Source organism: Ochotona princeps, chromosome 20 (genome assembly GCF_030435755.1).
Source record: "Ochotona princeps isolate mOchPri1 chromosome 20, mOchPri1.hap1, whole genome shotgun sequence".
NCBI classification, from domain to species: Eukaryota; Metazoa; Chordata; class Mammalia; order Lagomorpha; family Ochotonidae; genus Ochotona; species Ochotona princeps.
Window position 1 is genome coordinate 22,632,229 of NC_080851.1, and position 6,000 is coordinate 22,638,228.

Genomic DNA, 6,000 nt, shown 5'->3' on the forward strand with positions numbered 1-6,000 from the left:
GAGTTAGTCCCTGCTTCCTTCTGGCCACCCTGGGGGCAATTCCCACCCCTGCCCTCACTCTAGACTGGCAGGTCAAGGCAGGTGCACAAAATGTGGCTGGCCAAGTTACAACACTGATAAGCTCATGTATAGTTAAACATACAGGCACAGTTCTAAGTATGTTGGGTGTGTTAACTCATTAAATCCCGAAAACTATCCCAGAAGATAGTTGCTCTTCCAAAATCACATCCGCAAAGTAACGATTTTAACCCCACATTGAAGACTTCTAAGGGGAGCATTGTCATAAGAGAGGGGGAAGAACAAACACATGAAGAAATGCTCAAACTCTCTGACAATAAGGGAAATTCAAATAAAAACAACACTGAGGTTCTACCTAATGTCTTAAAGAATCACCCATATACAGAAAACTCCCAACAACACCTGCTGGTGAGATTGTGGAGAAAAGGGAACCCTACCCCACTGCTGGTGGGAATGCTGGCCAATGCAGACACTATGGAAATCAGTATGGAGAACACTTAAGACAATTAAATTCGACCCAGCAATATCACTCCTAGCAATACATCCAAAAGACTTGTTATACGACAAAGCAACACTCACCCCAATGTTTATTGCAGCACAATCAACAATCACAAGAACTTGGAAGCAACCTAAATGCCCATCAATAGAGGACTGGATAAAGAAACTGTGGTTCATCTACATTATGGAATACTACTCGGCGATTAAAAAAAAATGAAATGCATTACTTTGCAGCCAAATGGGCCAAACAAGAGACCATAATGCTAAGGAAAATGAGCCAATCCCCAAAGGTTAGATATCATATGTTTGCTATAATATAATATAATATAATATAATATAATATAATATAATATAATATAATGTCAAATCTAGAGATGTCATATGTGAATCTTACTCTGAGTTAATCAATGTTACTGCGTACTTACCTGTACCTAATGTAACAAGAACTTGTGATGTAATTCATTAATTAACCATCCTCAAGAGGTGGATTGTCTATAACCACCTGTGATTGTCAGTGTCCACATATAACTGTTATTGGTACGGCCCATAAACAATGAAGGCCTAATCCTCATTGTACATATATTAGAGCCCCAGGATACAAGAATTAACGTACAATGAAAAGTTTTTCTCCTACATGGCTGGGAGACACTCCAGTGGAAGCCTGATGGACTTGGGAAAATTCACGGTGGACACACATTATGATTCTAGAGAGGAGAACAGAGGGGAGGGGAGGGAATTTGGGGAGGGGAAGGGGAGAGCCCACCACCAACTAAATTGTATCAAAAAACAATTAAAAAGAGAGAGAGAGGAAAGAGGGGGCTAATAGGCAATTGCTGTCAGGGAAGAAATAAGTGTCTACTTTTGGGGAGAGCTCCTCAAATGCAGGTAGCAACTATTAGCCCACAAGCAGACAATGTAATATGAAGAAACTTTTAAAAAGTTCACAATTAATGGAGTTAGAAAATAAGTTATGGGTTGGGGGGCAAAACACCGATATCCATGCACAGGTTTTTTTCCCCATAATATGCATTCTTCCATAAACTTTTTGAAGGCCCTGAATATGCTTCGATTTCAAAATATTTTGTGCCAGAATAAACTCACTTTTAATTAAATGTTTCACGGGCTGTTTGAAGTACCCTAGTAGGCTGGGTAATAGCATAATGTGGGAGTTCATCAAAGCAGCACTCAGAATGTAAGAGGCAGCAAGTCTGGCAACAAAAAAAAGGTGCTTTCCATGCGGAAATGGGTGCATGAAGGTGTTGCGTCATGGCATGTTAAGCCACCTCTGTGCCACTGGCATCTGAGTCAACTGGGAAAGCAGACAAAGGTGACCCAAGTACTTGGAGCCCTTGCTACCCACATGAAAAACACGTAAGAAGTTCCAGACCCCTGGCTTCTGTCTGACCCAGCCAGTCTTTGCAACTATTTAGGAACTAGGCTGACAGATAGAACATATCTCTCTCATGCTGCTGTACAACTAACTAAATAAATCTTTTAACAGATAAAGATGCCCTAAAAAAAGAAGAAACTGTGTGTGGAACGGAGAGTACTACGGAGTCATAAGAAAAGCCACTAGCAGGCTGAATCAGGTCAGGTCCTGCTGAAGGTGTTGGCTCTGCCACCCCTGTCACCACACTGCCAAAGAAAACCAACTTCCTTCCATCCCCCAGGAGATCCAAAACAGCGGTGTGGTCAGCTGAATACTTTTATGAGCTTTGGAACCCAAAGACCAGGTTCCCATCTTTATTTTTGCAGTTACCTGAGGATGTGTAACTTAACCAGTGGTGAAGCGGGTGAACACGCCCCTAGAGCAGTGCCCAGGCCACAGCAAGAGCCCTGCCTCAGGGCTTGGCACTAACAGTTCTAGGTTTCTGGTCAAGTCTGGGAGACCCTGCTTTTCACCTCCTGCTAGGTTCATCTTGCTCCAAAGTCCAGTAAAGTGGTATCACTCCCTCGCTCACAAAGCTTCCCTTGCCCAGGAAAGACCGTTTCAACTATTCACACTGAGAGAATTGACATGCATCCTCCTTCATCTGCCCTCACTGTTGGCACCCTTCACCCAGCTTGAACTGCAGCACTGTGTCTGCCCCATGGCTTCTTGCTTCTTGAACTTCTCTTCTGTAGCTTCCTTGCCCAGTCCTACAATGACCCGGTGTATTGCAGCAATAGCCACACATGGCTATTGAAATAAATTAGACTTAGAACTCTCCCCTCTGTTACCCTAGCCACACTTTCAGTGCTCAGTAGCCACATGTTTTGGACAGTGCTGGTTTCCAGCACATTTCTCTCATTGCAGAAAACTTAAAGGGACAGCACTGCCCTGGAGCATATGTCTAAACCCTAGCCATCCCTAGGAAGCCACCTGAATGTCACAGAGGCCACAGAGCCACTTCTGGGCCTCTCCAGCTGCAAGTTATCTTTTCCAAAGCAGCAGAGGTCCCCATGAGCCATGACTCATATGTCTGATTGGAGACCACTGAGGTGCCCAGTGTCCCAGGCCATGTGTCTATTCAAGTAAAGTGACTGCTTGGTTTCTAAGCCAGGGAGTTAGACGGTAGATATGAGGATGGGGTTCCAGCAAACATGACATTTAATCTTCTGGTTCTTGTATAAGAATGACCCAGGAACTTTGCATATGCTCTTATTTATCTCCATCTCAACTCTAAAGTAGACTATGAAAAATGAAATATACTGCTTTAGTCACTCAACCATGGCATGTACCAGGAAATAAATCAAATGCAGACTCCAGATCTTTGAGACTCAGTGCTCAAGCTGGTTCTATACCTGTTCAGGCCACTCCCTAGCCTATGATGGGAACTTGTCTACAATACTTCCGAGTGAGTAAGATGATTTCAAGTACAGCTGAAGAGGCAGGCATTGAAACTGAGGTGGAGTGGGTATCTTCAACAGGAAACAATAGAATTTTGAGCAGGACTGCCAGGCTCTCATTCATGTCATTGTGCTGTCCATTGCCATCTGGTTCCTTAACTCAGTGAGGTCACAGAAGAGAAAGATGAAATGATAGCGTGTTCATGTGAGTGTCTGTGTGTGTGAGCATACGTATTTTCTTAGGACAGGATTGTGGGGGTACAGAGAAAGACATTAGGAAACTTGACACAGTGATAAAAAGCACACTAGTTCATCATTTCTATTTGAAATCATTGTGTAATACTAGTCTGCCTTATTTTGTACGTAAAAATGGCTACATTTGGTAATTTTCCATAATTATTCTAAAATTCTAGCATCAAAACAAAGGGCTGGTTATGAGTCTAGCTAAAAAACTTAGCATGATTCAAGTCTGAAGGCTTTACAAGCCCTGCCAGACTTAGGTCAGGTGCAGATGACAGGATACCATTTGCTTGTAGCCCTCACTTGATCTCGGAAACTGGGCAACATGGTGACCCTCTGAGACTTCCACACCAGGGGAGCCAGGCAGGGCCTAAGTAGGGATATAACATCTCCTCCAGGAGAGTGCAAGGGTTCTGCAGGTGAGAGCCTGGAGAGAGTATTACCAGGAATGTGAAGATCAACAGCAGCTGCTGTAGGCACTGTGGGTTGCAGGGTCAGCTCACTGGCCTGGCAGGGATCTGCGAACCAGGCTAATTGCCATTGAGATAATTCACTGGGCCTCCATCCCTGATAGAATTGCAGATTCTCTTGGGGCTGTTTCTGCAGGGAAAGAAATTCCCTGTGCTGTGCTTTGCTGTGCAATGCTAAGGAAGTGCAGCATTTCTGTTACATCTGGGTCCTGGGCTGAGCCATAATGTTCACAAGGAGAGTCAGTCCTATTTGTGTGTAGAAACTGATGCAGAACGAGAAGTAAAAGCAAATTCCAGGATGTCCTACCAAGAGGGAAAAACAAGACTATGATTCCAAGTGTTTGAGTATAGAGAAAGAATTATATCGATAACAGCATTGAGCACCTGCAACCTTTCACTCCCAATAAACTGTTGTCCACAGTTTAATGGGATCATCTACCCAATCACAAGAAGCCAAGGGACCTGGCAAGGTTGTTAACAGCCTCTATCAAGGGTGAAAATGTAAATGAAGACAAGTTCACCCTTATGAATACGAATAGTTACCTGTGCTGCTTCCAAAGGGGTTACTTCTGACCTACAAAAGAAAACTCACTTGCAGAATTGAGTGTACATAGGATTTTTATATAGTGCTTGATATTTATTTTGGTTATCTTTAGGGAAAAAAAACTTTGAAGTTGTGAAAGAAAGATTTCCATAGGTTCAGATTTGTTTGCCTTGAAAAATTGCCATGGAAATGTTGAATCCATGTTTCTGCCCATTCTGTCTGATACCTTTAAAAGCTTTGAGGCCAAAGCATCTCATCTTTGGGATTTTCCTAATAATCTGGAGGCAATTTTAGACTTCAGTAATGCATTTCTGTTACACACTGTTACAGTTCTGTTCTTCAGCCCAACTGTAATTTTTTTAATTGAGTTTTTAAAACCATTCATGGGTCAACCTGGAGCAGCTTCAATCATTCAAACAATCTTCAGAGTCAAAGAAGGGGTGGTTTTCCATGCAAAAGGGTAATATGGATCTCTTATGGAAATACAGACTAGACTTCACTTTTTTAGGAACATATGAATAAAGGGAGGCAGTGGCTTGTTTTCCATGATTTTTAAATCCAAAAATCTCAAAATGCAAGAGAATGTTGAAAGTCAGGTTAATATTTTAAAAATAGAAAGAGTATGATCATTCTTTGAGATTTAAAGGAAAGAAATTCCAAGGAAGGGAACTGACTTGCTTTAAAAATCCTTGGTGGATTCTAATAAACATCACTGTTACTAAATCAGTAGGCTGGCAGCACTTGCAGTCCTCAGGCACGACACTGGGCCATGGCTCAGCCCGTCACTGCCTTCTTTCAGACCTGCTCTGTGGCTAATACATATTTGTAAACCAGTAAACCAGAAGTTGCTGCTGGTAGTCATGCCAAGGATATCTGTCTAGATGAACCAGAAATGATCTGATCTCTTTAAAAGTAGGGCTGCTGCTTGCATCAACTCTTCTCCACGGCCACTTCTACCCTCAGCACTCAGCATTACCTGGAGTTAAGGCTGTACACTCTTCAAAGAGTAGGGACAACCATGTAGGCACCTGTCATCTTCGTGTTGTGTATCTGGGGTTGATGTGTCACCCAGAATGAAACAGAAATGGATTATTTTGAAGCATGCACAGCAGTGAAGCTCTGGCAGAGTGGACAGACACCATTAACTTTTCCAGCTTGGTAGTAAGTTGAAGAGAAGATGGGTAAAGTTCACTGAGTAAACTATAGCATTTAAGATTTATTTTCAGTTGATGTAAACACATACACAGTTCCACAAACTATTCCAGAAGAATAGTTTGCCGGAGAAGCAGTCACAGGGTTTCTGTTTCCTGGGCTAAGATTGTCCTATTCTTGATTTATTTTTCAACTATCACTGTCTTGATCTTCTTAATTTTTGGCATGGGACTGGCCCTGCATTTTTAT